Here is a 12,146-nt window from a genome sequence, read left to right on the forward strand (position 1 = left end):
AAAGACACAGTGAAGGATCTACTGCTAAAGACACAGTGAAGGATCCACAGTGAAGGATCTACTGCTAAAGACACAGTGAAGGTACTTAGCCTGCATTGGTTCAGTATATATCCAGCTGTATAAATGCAATGTAAAAGTTGTGTGAGTCTCTCTGGATAAGAGTGTTTGCTAAACGCCTGTAATGTACTCCAACATGTTCACGGCTGAGGGGCAGGGGGCAAGTTTTGGTGGGGGGGTGGGGGTGGCGGGGGGAGGTCAGGAGTCGCGGTGTCCGAGGCAGACACACTCAAACGCACAGACTCTTCCGTTTCCCCCACAACCGCACACTCAGCACAAAACCAGGGCAGCTGCTGGCTCTACAGGCAGCGTTGCTTTTGTTTAGTTTTTCTCTTGTTCTTCTGTTTCAGAGCTCGATGTCGGCATCCCGACAGGAAAAGGGGAGATGGTGCTGCGATACAGGCATCCGCTGGGACTGCCCTGCACAGGAGACAGGGGGAAGGGGGGGCGGGGGGTCTGGGGTTTAGACACAAAGTCACAATAGAAAAATGGCTTAATCCACAAGGCTAAAAACAGCCTATAAAAGTGTCCGCACGTATTTATAAGGAAGCTCCCGGTAAAAGCTGCGCCTATCGCTGAACGTAACCATGGCGACAATGGCAAACCAGCACTGTGTCTACTGCTGCTATGTACTGTTTATACATGTGTTATAACGTGTTATACCTGTGTTATTACCACTGTTATACACAGCCAACGCCTCAGATAACGGCGTTCTGAGACCCTGTCAATCAAATCAGAACACCCTGCGCACCGTGGAAACCTCCATCCACTTCCCCTCCTGGGCAGGAAGGACAGGTTGTCCTCGGTAGCGGGGGGGAAAGCGCGAAGGAAACAGGCATGAAACGGGCGTGACCTCGCCCCATTCCCCACACCGTTAGCCTGCCAGGTGTGTTTACCGTGCAGCGCCAGCTGCGGCACCAGCCGTGCAGCTTCCAGTCCCAGGAGCCGGTTATCCTGGCAAACGAGACCCGCCCGAATCAGTCGAGCTCATTTCACGGCTCCAGATGCGCCTCGGTCTTACGCCGACGGTCTCGTTTATACACGCCGTTCATCCGTCGCTGACACCCCCCCCCCCCCCACTCCCCCATGAAATTGCCTAGTTCAGGGCCCCCCGCCTCCAACCCCCACCCCTTGGTCCTGGAGAGCCGAAGGGTTCTGCCGATTCTTGGTTTTCACCGTTAAACCAGCGACCAGTTCAGACCCCCAGGAAGCGGGTGAAGCGAGTTCCCTTTGCAGCCAGTCAGCTGTGTGCACTGACTGATCAAACGACGAGTGACTATATAAGAACCAGCGAACCTCGTGCCCTGCACCCCTCCTGAACCGGGGGGGTGGGGATGGCGAGCTGGGCCGGCTGACTGACAGGCGTGGGGGGAAGGGGGGGGTGGGGCAGGCATGGTGCCTGTGCCACCTGCATCCTTGGCGGGTGCCAATTCGCAAGCCTGGCACCAGAGCCCCTAGCGGGGAGGGGGCTGCCCGCCTGTTGGACGTGTCGAGCTGCATCAGTCACTTTTCTCCACCAGCGTTTTTTTTTTTTTGGCAGTTTTTAAATAAACCTCACTACATTCCGGCGTACTCATTCACCAGACGCCCTCCATTCCAAACCCCGCTGCAGCGTAAGGGGACGTAAGGGCATCTTCCTCCTGAGGTAGACGAGCGGGGGCCAAAAGCATCAGCTAACGGCTTTTCCTGGAACGGCGAGGCCATGTGTGACATCACAGAGGCGCTGAAATACCAAACCCTGCACACAGGGAGTCCCCATCGGCCCGGGCTGGACCGTGGCTGTGTCCGCACCGCACCGTGTTGCCGGGAGCCCAACCGCGGACGAGCCAATCAGCACACTCGGTCCGATCGCTCGCTGTCTTTTTTTGACCTCTGAGTGAGAGCGATGTCCCTCTGATTTACACGTTTCTCAGTTTCACCCTGTGACAGTTATTACCTTTCTTTCTCAGACTCGTCATCCCTCGCTATCTATAATAATAATTATAATGCATTTTATTTATTAGGCGCCTGTCTAAACACTCAAGGTCTCCTTACATGGTATTACAATGGATAGAAAAATGACACTACACTACACGCTACACATACACAAGACACTACACATACAAACATGATATTATCTGCAACTCACTCCCTCACTTCCTGTGATCCCATTTACACGTTGCGTTCACAATTCGGTCGTTTGGACGTTTTTACCCAAAGCAACTTAAAATACAGGAAGGTTAGGCAAAGAGTGGAGGCTTCACCTGCTGTTCATTACGGTGGTATCCCAGCATGCACTGCGGCCCTAACAGCGCAGTTAAATGAGACTTCTGTGCTGCAGGTTTTCTCCGGGTTTGCCAAACTGAGCGAAAAGTCTGACTTCTATTGCTGTAAACTTTGATCTGTATAAACTCTGTTGTACACATTGGAATTATTCATTATTTAAGGGGGGGGGGGGCGCGGGCCCAACAAAGTCCCACTGCTGTTGTTCATCGGGTGCTAGAGAGAGTTGGCAGAGTATTGTATCGCAAACACACGATACCTTTTTGGCAACTTTCCCGGCTTCCAAGAAACGGGAGCCTGGGTTGCGTTTCTGAGTAATGGCGCTGGCTAACGTGGCTAACGCCACACGCAGCTCGGTCGTAATGCAAAGCCGCTGGGTTCAAACGGACAGGTTAGCCGTCTCAGACGCAGGATCCGCTCCCCAGATTATGAAATCTTAAACCACTACAAAGGAGCGGAAGGGTCTTTAAATCAGAGCACAAAAGGTATGGATTTATGCTTCTAATACCTTTTATTGTGATTAATATTTCTGTGAAGAAAAAGTTTCTATCATGTGAAAGGATGTCAGCCAGGATTACTGAAAGACAGACACCAGGAACAGTAACACAGGAACCGGGGGGGGGGGAAGAAATGCAGACACCAGTGGATTTGTGTGTGCGCGTGTGTGTGTATGAAGTGGATGTGTGTGAGTGATAGTTTTTGTAAGTGTGTGTGTGCATGTATGTATGTCTGTGCATGCATGTACTGTATATACGTGTGTGTGCACATAAAAGTGTGTGTGCGTGTGTGCGTGCGTGCATGTGCCTGTGCGTGTGTGTGTGTGCGTGTGCGTGCGTGCGTGCGTGTGTGTGAGTGTGTATGCATGTGCGTGCGTGCGTGCGTGCGTGCGTGCGTGCGTGCATGTGCCTGCGTGCGTGCGTGTGTGCGTGCATGTGTGTGTGTATGCGTGTGTGTGTGTGTACACGTGTTTATGCTTGTTATCCCCTGTGCATACCCCCTCACCCCCCCCCCAGCTCCCACTGTACAGTATCAAATTTGAGGACAAGGTCAGTGCGGACCCCCCCCCCCCCAAACCCCCTGCTGTTCCCCCCCCCACCCCAATGGTGCTGTAAAGAGTCACTGCAGCACAGCCCCTGACTAACTAAAGCGTGCTCTGAAAAAGCCAAATAAAACAGTCCCCTTGTAAAAAAAATAAATAAATAAACAAAAACATTTTGAGTTCATTCACCTGGATATATAAAGAATTTTAAAAATATATAAATAAAATATAAATAACATTCTTCCCTAAAGGGATTTTTTTTTTAAAAAGCATGATGTTTGTGTGAGCTTTGTGTGATATAGTCTGCAGAAGGGGATGTTTTTCAGAGGGAAAGACCATTTTTTAAATATCAACGTGACTCCTAAAAACTTTGCTGAAAAGTTTTGAGCTTCATCCCTGTAAGACGTCTTCACCTCCCCCCATAGGCACAGTTTGAATGAGAGGCAGGCCTGCAATCAGAGGTTTGCAGGTTTCATTCCCAGGCAGGAGGCACAGCCAAGTCACTAATATCATCTGTATAGCCGCGCATGGTGCACCGGACAAGTGTAACTGACAAGCTAACGAGGGGTATTTATAGAAACATCATGCGACAGTCCTGCTTGGTTTGAGTGACGCAAACAAGGACGAGAGAGAGAGAGGGGAGCGGTGTCACTCTGTGTCCCTCTGCGTGTGCCAGAGGTCCTGACGGTGCAATTTTAATTTAATGTTAGTTCTATTTTCAGAGCTGATGTCATAACGAAATTGAGGAGGCGGTGACTCATTCGCGTTCGTGCATTCCGTGTTCATCGGAAAATATCTCCTGAATCACATGAGCTGACAAGAAGCTTTAAGCTTCACATGAAACTAGACATCCATATCTATGTTCACTCCATGTGACGTTGTCTTCCATGGATTCCACGAATGTGCAAAATGCCCTACATGTGGATGAGCGAATCGGAAGAGGGGTTGAATAGGACTTCTTTCACTTTGCACAATGTTTTCTTCTGTTCTGGTATCCCCATAAAGCTGAATTTGTGCTGAATCAGTCGATATGTGGCACTTGATGATAGCAAAACATATCACTGCTTTACAGATAAAAACACCAAGACATGCCCAACCAGCCTCTATTCGGCTTATATTCAGTCATAACGGGTTTGAACACTATTCTAAAACGAAAAAAACACAGCGACCTATTCTCAGAAATATCGTGAAACCATCAGTTGCAAAACGCATTTTCTTAAAACAAAGGAAGCGACTGAGCCCATTCCAACAGCTGTATTTCAGAATTATAGCGGTTTGTATGAAACAGGCTGCAGCAGGTGTTGTGTGCTGTGCACCTGCACTCTATTAAAGCCAGTAGCTGGGCTGCTAAACAGCTGGTGGGGGGGTGTGGGGGGGGGGGTGTCGGGAGGGGGGTGGGGGGGGGGGGGGGTCCCACTGTTTGTTTTCTGGTGACGGTGGCTATGGACAAGCTGTCACTGTGCTGCCATGGACCCACAGATTAAATAAGAGTGAGATGAACCCCCCGTGCCCCCCCTGCCCCCATGCCCCCCCCCCCCCCCCCCCAGCTCCTCTGTCTCTCTCAGCTTTCTTCTCTGCTAATTGTGTTGGACGGTTGTGATGTTTTAATTGCTCCAGGTTGTGAGAGTGAGGAATTGGACATGGCGTGCGGGGTGGGGGGGGGGCATACAGGGAGGGGGGTCTTTGCCAGCGTGAGCTCTGAGCTCTGAGGGTCTGCACTGGAGCCAGACAGCTGGCCAGAGACAAATGACATCACATCCTGCTAATTGCTTGATGAATAACCCAGTCTATGGATTACACACACACACACACACACACACACACACACACACACACACGCGCACACGCACGCGCACACGCACACACACACACACACACACACACACACACACACGCACACACACACCCATATACACATACACACGCACGCACGCACACACACGCACATACCTACTCACACATACTCTCTCTCTCTCTCTCCCATACACACACACACACACACACACACGCACATACCTACTCACACATACTCTCTCTCTCTCTCTCCCATACTCACACACACACACACACGCACACACACACACACGCGCACACGCACACTCGCACACACACACACGCACACACACTCGCACACACACACACACACACACACGCACATACCTACTCACACATACTCTCTCTCTCTCTCTCTCTCTCCCATACACAAACACACACACACACACACACGCACGCACACGCACACACACACACACCCATATACACATACACACGCACGCACGCACGCACACACACACACACACGCACGCACGCACACACACACACACACACTCTCACACACACTCAGGCACACTCACGTACACACACACACACACTCACACACACATACACACACGCCTGCACACATGTACAAACAGGCACAACCATGCACACACATACACACACACACACACACACACAGCAGCTACATCTTATTTCTGAAAAATGAACATCCTCATGAAGAGGCAAAACACAATATGCACATGCATGTTACAATGTTAGAGTCCTCTCCCTCTACCAGATCCCCTCATCTGCAATTTCACAGTTTACGTTTTCTGTTTCCTCAAAACCACCGTCTCTGCCTCCTCCACATTGTACAAGCCAGGCGGTTTCAATGAGCAAAGCATTCTGGGAAAAAAACATCCAGCGTACGGGTTCCTGTGCCGGCACCGAGAGTCTGGAGAGGAGCGGAGGGTGTTGATAAACCTGCTCCAGACAGAGGTGTGCGGGCGAGAGCGCAGTCACAAAAACAGGAAGAGGAACCGCGCGGCGCTCGGCCGTCTGCGTACACAAACGACGCAATTTCTGAGCAGCGGCCAAAACGGAGCCGGCCAAGAAAAACAAAACCCCCGGCTTATCTGGAAATGAAAACCTCATTTGCCATAATCGTATCTGCCTGCGGTCCTGAGCCAGCTGCGGTTTGTGGAGCGACGCGCTCGAAGGGCTGCGTCATGCGGGCGTGTGACACGGAGCACACCGGGGCCGTTATCTACAGCACCTAAACCGCAGCGCAAACGCTCGACTGGAGAGGCTCCTTATCGGCACGGTTTTAAACAGTTACTCAGCCCAGGAGTGCAGAGTGCACATAAATTACAGCAGACGGGCCTGACTTCAGAGGACCCGCATTCAAAACAATCAACCATGAAAAAAACTGTGAGTGTTTCAGAACAGAACTGGGACTGAACTGAGCTTGAACATCTGAATGCAGAATGCTGTGGGACTGAGAGGGATACTGTGTGCAAACTTGATGCAGCGGCCAGTCACTGTAACTCACTGCTGATTGGCTAAAGATGTCCCCACACCTCGTTACCAAGGTCTAAATGGGCTGCTGATCGAAAGGAAGCAACAAAAATCAGCAGATGCTGCAGCTCTCCAGGACTGGAGTAAAACGTGCAGACATTGTGGCCCTCTGGCATTGGGAGTTAAACATGCAGACACTGCAGCCTTCTGGGATTTGTAGTTCAACATTGCAGACACTGCAGCCTTCTGGGATTTGGAGTTCAACCTGCAGGCGCTGCGGCCTTCTGGGATGTGTAGTTTAACCCGCAGGCGCTGCGGCCTTCTGGGATGTGTAGTTTAACCTGCAGGTGCTGCGGCCTTCTGGGATTTGAAGTTTGAGATGCCTGCTTTGGGCCATGAGACAGGGGATGCCCTACCAGCAATGACCTTCCCCTCTCGTGGCAAGGACGTTGCCAAGGAGACGCACTTTCTCTCCTATTTCCGCTGCAAAGCGTCTTAGTGACAGCGTCTCTGTAAAAAGGGCAGTACAAATAAAACGTAATCAATTTGAATTGTCTACTTGTATTTTCACTGCTGCTATGTGACACATTTACTGTCTGTAACCCGAGCTGGGAGTGCAGATTAGCATTAGCCACGGCTAAACCCAACCCAATACAGTACATACAGTGGCCGTTAATGTTATGCACAACACAATGTCACTGGGAAAGAAACGAATAAGGTTCATTTCAGTTAAACCCAGCCTGCAGTTACATGCAATTGTGAAAGGAATGTGACATCTTCCAAACATATAATTACACATTTATGGAAATGTTAAAAATAATACATTTCTACAACATGAGTCTAATTTCCAGAGACAGAAAAATCCTCTTTTTACAATCAGCCATAATGAATAAGTCAGCGTATTCATAGAGTATCCGTGAAAACATCTGGATAGAGTTACTGAATGGATCCGGTGAGCATTAAGCTACGGGCTCAGGACAGTTTCATTTGGCCCGTGAACGTATTTTAAATAATAAAGTCGACTCCCATTCCCATTACCTTAGAAACCTGAAGTCTGTTCCCAGACTTCTATGGCCTCCCGCTGCCAGGATCAGTTGGGAAAGTCAGTTATGGCTCCTGCGCACTGACAACGCCTCAGGTTCCCCGCACGGGTAAAACCAGGCCAAAGCAGCTCACCTCCTCCTCTTACTACAGCAGGGGTCTGCAACCCTGGTCCTCAGGGGCCACAGGCTCTGGTCTGTTTTCCCTTTAAAACGTGTGGACCTTGAAAAGGCCTATAGTAGCTCTTTCGCGTATGGGGCCCAAAATCGCACTTAACAGCACCGCAGAACCTGCCCTGTGCTGGCCGATGTCCTGGCATGCCCTGTCTGTGGGGTGTATGAAACACATACACATTTCTCTCTTATATTGCTGAATTTTTTGGGACCAGGGACCACCAACACCAGTCCTGGATGACCACAGTGTCTCCTTTTTTGTGTGGTTACACTTAATTGATTCATTAAAGCAGCTGATTGAGTTCAGACCAAAGACAGCACACCGTAAAGAATTTTGTGGCAGAGGGCGAAATCAAAAATCAAAGGGACTTCAACTCCCATCATGCTCTCTGTGAAAAGCGTGATTTGATTCAAGGGATGTCAACATTCATAGCGGTCAGAGAGGCTGCTGGCTGAACTGCAGCGCAGGAGATAATGCTTGGAAAAAGGCGGGAAAAAAAAGAGACACAGCCGACCGTGCATGTCGCTCTCTCTGGGGCGTGCGTCTCCGACCCACAATCCCTTTCACTCACAACATGTCTCCCGTCCCCGACCAGCCACCAGCCACCAGTCAAAACGAGCGGATCAAAGTGATTGTGTTTACTTTGCATAATTAGGTTCCCAGAGGCTGATGGGACAATAATGAAGAAAAGGGCGACTGTGGAGAGCAGACTCCCGGCGTCTGGAGCGAGACGTCAGCGTCGGCACAGCCGTACGTACGAACAGAGGGTTCGGCTCGGAAGAAGAAGAGGAGAAAAAAAAGCGTTTATGCTAACTACGAGCACTTTTAATCCTCGTTTTCAGCTGAAATGTGCCAGAAAACATCTTCATAATAGCGAAGATTAGAAATGCTCAAGGACACAGTCTACATGTTTTTTTTTGGAAATTGGACGCGGGACAAATAGTTTGTTGTGCGCTGATTCAGAGCAGACGGTGAGCAGAGTCGCTAATCCGTCATTTATAGTAAAATATATATATTTACTGCTCCTAAGGAACTAGGATGGGCCAAATGCAGAGGACAAATTACCCCACGGGGTTCAATAAAAAAAAGTATATCTCTCTATCGCTATAGGTGTGTGTTAATATAAACATCTGAAGACAAGAGGGGCGGCGTAATGCCTGAGCTAATGGATTCTCTTTTACAAGTGGGGCAAAATTCACTACTAAACTTTTCATTCTGTTAACTTCTGCTTTTTATTATAATTAAGCAGGATTTAAAAAAAAAAAAGGTTCTGTAGCTTTGAGCAAAATTTTACAAAAATAACTAAAATCTGGTCTTCCTCTGCATCTATTTCTGTTATAAACAGGAGTATTCGTAATGTACAGTAACACGGGACTGCCAATGTTTTTACGTTCAAAGTGTCCAAATTAAAAGTTCAAAGTGTCCAAATTAAATGCACACAAGGCCTGAATGATTTGGTGCAGTAGCCTACAAGCTTTAAAAATTAAATGTCTAGTGACCTGCCCAGTGTAGGTGGTGCATCTGACCAAGTCTGATGCAGAAGTGAGAATTAAACACACAAAAAATTTTAGAAAATCTTGTTATGTGGTGCAGTGCCTGGGCCTTTCTGTGTGGAGTTTGCATGTTCCTCCTGTGCCTGCGTGGATTTCCTCCAGGTACTCCAGTTTCCTCCCACAGTCCAAAGACATGCAGGCTAGGCTAATTGGAGACTCCAAATTGCCCATAAGTATGAGTGTGAGAGTGAATGGTGAGTGAGTGGTGTGTGTGCCCTGTGATAGAATGGCGGCTTGTCCAGGGTGTATTCCTGCCTCTCACCCAGTGCATGCTGGGATAGGCTCCAGCCTCCCACCCCATCAGGTGTAGTTAATGGATGGATGGATGTAAAAACAGGCTACCTTTGTTTCACAGAGCGAAAAATCTTTGAACTTGCTTGAGAGCTGGCCATGTGGGACTTGGCACCCTAGTTTCTGAAAATGGCATTTCAGGTTGTCTGAGATGCTCAAGGAGGAGAGTACATACCGTCCGGGACTTTTATTTTTTTTTTGCGCGCGATGAAATATTAAAATGATACGTCCCATTAAAACCAAACGGGGTGTAATTTGTGAGAACTCCGTGGCCGGGAACGTTTTCGACTGGCCGTGTGACATTTGGCGTATCACCTTCAGGAAAGCGTGTAATAATACGGAGACTCAGCGCTGAGAAGTGGAGGGTGGCTGTTATTTCAGCGATTCAGTCCAGCTTTAGATTCCCACCGTATCCGAGCCCGTCTAATTGCCCCGCCGTACCGCTCTCTTACCCGCGCGGGCAAAGCCCTCGACTGAAGACCCGAAAGGAGATTACGGTGCTCTGTTTCGTACTCTAGTCTAAAAAGCAAATGGAGGACAGAGCGAGATCATTGCTAATGGTCAGAAGGGCAGTGGAGGTCGCGGTACAAGCGATGGATGGCCGGCCTGCGACCTGTCCAGGGTGTATTCCTGCCTCTCGAACCAATGCCTGCTGGGATAAGACTCCAGCTGAACCCCCAACCCCCCCAACCCACCAACCCCGCCTCTACGATAAGCAGGACCAATCAGGTACCAGCAGGACCAGTGGACCAACACGGCCTCCGTATTCAGAGCCGGGGGGCCCCTGATCGAGCTCAAACCGAAAACTTTATCGATTATTCTCCCTTCCGCCATCCTCATCTTAACGAGCGACACGTGAGAACAAAACAAACGGAGGCCATGGGATAGCAACCCGGCTAATTAAAATGGCGATAAAGGAGAAATTTCAGCGCATGATCTGAATTTTAATTAATTTCCCGGACTGACTCAATTGACCCCATTGTCACCCCCGAAACTGAAGGAGGGTGTTTCAGCGATGGACTAGACTGACAGCTTCATTTCGGCGTGTGAGAACAGCACCTGCAAAACAAAAAGTGTTTTGTGGTTTTCTGACAGAAGGGGTCACAGACAAGTCTACTCTATTATCAGATCAGCCCACGTTGACAGATCAGACATTCTCGCTGTGGCTGAAACATTTTTCCTTTTGTTTACAAGTATTTGAGGAGAAACTGTCCTGCTATGTGGTCTCAACAATACCACCAGGAGGTCTACCCCCGAGCCGACCAGAGGAGGATGGGTTTCCCCCTTGAGCCTGGTTCCTTCCGAGGTTTCTTCCCATCTGCCACGGGGAGTTTTTCCTTGCCACTGTTGCCTTAGGCTTGCTCCTGTGGGGGTCTAGGCCAGGGTTGTCTGTGAAGCGTATTGTGACAACTGCTGTAAAATACGCTATACAAATGAAATTTGATTGAGTGATTCTTTACGGACTCGTGTTTTCGTTTACGCGCTCTCTTCGCTGTTGAAAACGCAGGAAGGTTTATCCGTGAAACGTGGGATGTGCTGTAGGGTGAATGCGCAAGTGTCGAGGCGGGGGCGGGTGCGGGTGGGGGGGCGGTCGAGCGGAAACTTGCCGTCGGAGTTCTGAATGCCAGCTCAGCTCCTCTCGCCGCTCAGATCCGAGCCGAGCGGTCTCTCTCTCTCTCTCTCTCTCGCTCGCTCTCCCGCGGCTGCGGAATGTGGCGGGCGGTGTAAATCACGGGGGCTGATGGGTACTTGGCAGGAGGAAGACCGCGCGGATCTGTGATGTACGGAGGAGTTCCTTTAAGGTGAACGACGGTAGCATCAATGAAAGGAATCTGCACGGGGGCGGGGAGGGGAGGGGAGGGGACGTGGGCGGGGGGTCTGGAGCTCGATCCAATATTCCAGCACTTTCCCTGATTACAGTCGCCAAACCCCAACGGCAAGCGCTCGACCAATAAACCTCCTTCGCTGCCCTCTGTGGGGGAAAAAAAAAAAAAAAAGGCAAATCAATCGTTTCGCTGAAGTGATTTAGAAAAGTGAACTACAAACCATTTGCACGATTAATCTAGCGGACACTGGTAACCTCCGCTAATTACAGCGTAGGAGAACGTATACGAGTTCGCCTGCGCTATGCGAGCGTCACACACTCAACATTTTACAGGTTCAGGGACGAGGGGACATTCTGTTATGGAGCACTCCCAATTGCTTTTAGCCTTTTCTGAGAGGTGGTCTATAAATGTAATAACAATAATAACAATAATAATAATATCCTGTTCTCCACATTAATTATTCTTGTTCTTTTTCAATATTAACATGTTTACAGGACAGGGACAGTTCACACTAAACCACAAACATTTCCACAAGTAGTGCCAATGCGAGAGAGTAGTCAGATTTAGCTGAAAGACCACAATCTGTCCCTGCAGAATCAATAAATATTCATTAATAAACACGATTAA

The sequence above is a fragment of the Anguilla anguilla genome, chromosome 5, assembly GCF_013347855.1.
Source record: "Anguilla anguilla isolate fAngAng1 chromosome 5, fAngAng1.pri, whole genome shotgun sequence".
Lineage (NCBI taxonomy): Eukaryota > Metazoa > Chordata > Actinopteri > Anguilliformes > Anguillidae > Anguilla > Anguilla anguilla.